Source organism: Halichoerus grypus, chromosome 2 (genome assembly GCF_964656455.1).
Source record: "Halichoerus grypus chromosome 2, mHalGry1.hap1.1, whole genome shotgun sequence".
Lineage (NCBI taxonomy): Eukaryota > Metazoa > Chordata > Mammalia > Carnivora > Phocidae > Halichoerus > Halichoerus grypus.
Window position 1 is genome coordinate 207,764,093 of NC_135713.1, and position 3,700 is coordinate 207,767,792.

Consider the following 3,700-nt stretch of genomic DNA (forward strand, 5'->3'; position numbering starts at 1 on the left):
CCAGCCCCTGGGGCCACCCCCCAGGCAGCAGCTGCTAGGCACATGTCCGTCTGCTCCCCACGCCCCCGGCCAGGCCACCGTCACCCCCCCACCCCTCCCCCACTGAGGCCAGGGGCTCAGAGTCCAGCTCCGCATCAGGCAGGCGACCAGTCCCTCTGTGCTGTTTCCCCGTGTCCCCTCACAGGGACTGGTGTAGACCGGTGTGTGTCTGCCGTGATTACCCCCCAGCTGCTGGTCTGGGACGCCTCTCTCATGAGCACCTCCACCCCCCACCTGCTCTCACCAGGGCGGCCCCTCGTGGTCTCCAGGGCCATTTCCCACTGCCACCCCGTCCCCCTCGGGGGAGCAGCTGAGCCACCTTTACGAATCCAGGTGAGATCAGCCCTTCCCCAGGTAGGGCCAGGAGGCTCCGACGAGCAGAGGATCAGAATCAGAGGAGCCCGGGGCCCTGTCCCCGCTCCCACGCTGCCCCCTCACTGTCCCAGTGTCTGTGCTCCTGAGACCAGATGCCACACCCCCATCGGAACAGCCTGCCATCCCGAGACCCCATGCCTGATGCAAACCCACGGCAGCAGCCAGAGCAAGGCCTGCACGCGGTGGGCACCGAATGAGTGGACGGATAGATGGATGATTGAACGAGTACATGAACCGGTGATGCGCGGACAGACGATGACATCCCCCGGGCGGGCGGACTCAGCGCAGCGTCCCGGTCCGGGAAGCTCTCTATCCTTCCTGCGAGGACCCCCAGGGGTGTGAGGGGCCGCGTGCTGACGTGCTGGGGTGGGGGGCGCAGGGATGCTGGGTGCAGGTGCCCAGGACGGGGCCTCCGCGGGGAGCCGGCCGTGCCGCGTGGCCGCCAGGCTGTCCTGCAGCGCCACCGCGTGGCCGCCGCGGGGCTCGCCGCTGCCCGACCACAGCCGGCACAGCCGCGCGAGGCCTCCAGGAAGGAAGTGGATGCCCCTGCGGCCCCGCATCTCTTCCTCTCTCAAGGCCCGAAAGGATGTGTCTCCACACTTGACCTGCTGCGGTTCGGTGTCTCCACTCCCGTCACCAAACCTCTGCTGGGCCTCACCCCTGCAGCCCCTCCTGGCCCTCCCCCCTGCAGCCTGCACTGGGCCTCCCTCCGCAGCCTCTCCCCAGCCTCCCCGCTGCAGCCTCCCGGGGCCCTCCCCCTGCAGCCTCCCCTGACCCTCCCCCCTGCAGCCCCTCCTGGGCCTCCCCCCTGCAGCCTCTCCCCAGCCTCCCTGCCGTCCCTCCTGGCCCTCCCCCTGCAGTCCCTTTCGGGCCTCCTCCCTGCAGTCTCTCCTGGGCCTACCCCCTGCAGCCCCAAACTCTCAGAGCTGCCTCCCTTCCCCAGCCCTCCCAAGGATGCCTGCCCTGGGGGCTCCCACAGGCCACCCCCGGGCTGCTCCAGTGTCCACTGTAGCGTCCACGCAATGGGTAGGGCCAACACCCCCACCTGTGTCTTCAACACATTCCCTGAGCTCACACCCAATCCCTGGAAATTTGCCCGGATTCTTCTGACTTCTTCCGGAATGTTCTTTGGCTCGGCCACTGTTTCTGTCAGTGCCTCCTTAGTCTGACCCCCAGGACCCCTGAAAACTCTTAACACACCGCATGGCCCCGTGTCCGAAGTGCACCTGTACCCCACCAGCCAGCCCCCAGCTCCGCCTCCGCCGGGGTGTCCTGGCCCGAGCCGGGGGTGAGCCGGACCCACAGCCCCCACGCAGGCCCGTCGCGGGACAGCCGGCGTCGGGGATCCGGAGAAGGAAAATTCCCTCCGCTCAGTGCACGTGCGTGGGAGCGCCCGCCTCCCGTGGGCCCCGCCCTCCCGTCTGCGGATTGGCTCAGCTGCGGGCATGACACCAGGCTCAGCCAATCAGCCTCCCTTTCCCCCCCACGGCCACGGCCGATTGGCCCCGGAAGGGAAGCCAATCAGAGCTCTTGTCGGGGAGCCAGGACCTGAGGATGGAGAGCAGGTGGACAGAGAAGAAGTCGCAGATGGCTTCCCGCGCTGGTCCCACGCAGCCAGCTCCCCAGTTGTCTCAAGTGCAGCTTATGTCATCTGCACCAGAAGGCCCGGGGTCACTCCATAGGGGCCGCCAGCACCCTACCAGGCCTCCAGCAGCCCTGTTGATGGTGGCCCCCCACAAGGGCCATGTTTTCATACCAACGTCCCCTGGGTCTGCGCGTCGCGGAATGGCCAGCCCCAACACCACCTCCCCATTGACACCTTCCCCGGAAGCCACATCGGGATTCTGGGCTACTTTCCACCCACAGGAGGATTCTCCTGAGCCCCCACCCCCACCCCCGTCAGCCACAGGCCAGCTGGGGGGCTTTGGCAGGTGAGATGGTGCAGCACACCCCGGGCTGGAGGCCGCGGTCACTGAGCACGCACTTCACGCAAGCCGCAGAGTCTCTGTGCCCCCAAGATCCAGTGATGGGACCCTCCACCTTCATTCCTGCCACCCTGTCAGTGGTTTAGAAGTACTGACTCTCTGTATTAAACACTCTGGGCTTGAAATGCCCAGAGAGGTGTCCCGAGCAAAGGTGGGTGATGCAGTGCTTCGTATCACAGGTCATTCCAGGAGAGAGCTTCAGAGGCAGAAATCCACAATAGGTTACAGGAAGTGATCTCATTATTGCGTGGTGGGTCCTAACCCCTGGTTCCTCTGAATGTGATGTAATTTGGAAGTAGGGTCTCTACGGAGGTAATTAAGATAAAATGAGGTCACTGGGATGGGCCCTGATGCAATAGGACTGGTACCTTATGGAAAGGGAAAATCTGGACACAGACACGCACACAAGGGGGCAGGTGCAGATGCAAAGGCTGCCCCTAACCCTGACCCTAACCCTAACCCAGCGGCTGGGAGAGGCCCGGAGCAGGGGCCCCCTCAGAGCCTCAACAGGAACTCTCCCTGCCCACACCTCGACTTCCAGCCTCCAGACTGAGAGACAATGAGATTCTGTTGTTTCAGCCGCCCGGTCTGTGCCGATCTCTCACGGCAGCCCGAGCAGACTAACGCAGCCTGTGAAGAACAGGGGATGGGTAGCCGCGGCGAGCTATGTCAAAACACATGTCTATGACTCGCTGGCAGCAAGTGTTTCCTGAAAGCCCGGTTCTGGGAGCCCGAGAAGCAGCTGCAAAGCAGCGTTCTGGGGAAACGGTGGGGCGGGCTGGCGATTTCTGACTTCCCCGGAGAATATGACGTTTTTAAGACGACAAGCTTTAAGTTCTCAGTTCCAGGGTAGAACCGGAAAATCTGTAGGACTACTATGAAAGAAGATCTGGTTTCTTGTGGCAGGACCGTTGTATCTGGAAACCACTCCCCCAGCTTCATCCTGGGGCTGGCAGGATTCCCACACACAGCGGGTTCTCCACCCCGCCAGGTCCAGATTGGAGCGCGGAGAGGAGTGAGGACGGAGACCCTGGGGTGGAAGGACCTTGCCCCGCCCGCAGGGCTAAGCCCATAAAGCCTGGCCCACCAGCACAGGGGACCCTCCTCCCTGAGACAGCCCCTCCCGTGGGGACCACACTGAGGCAGTCACTTGCCTCGGGGAGGCGATTCTCCTCCAGACCCCAGCCCAAGAATACCAAGATTTTGCTGACTCACAGCAGAGAGCCACAGCGGGCCCGCACGGGTGCTCTCTCCAGACACTCGGGGCCCCACCTCTTGCTTTCACCTGCGAGGGCCTTTCC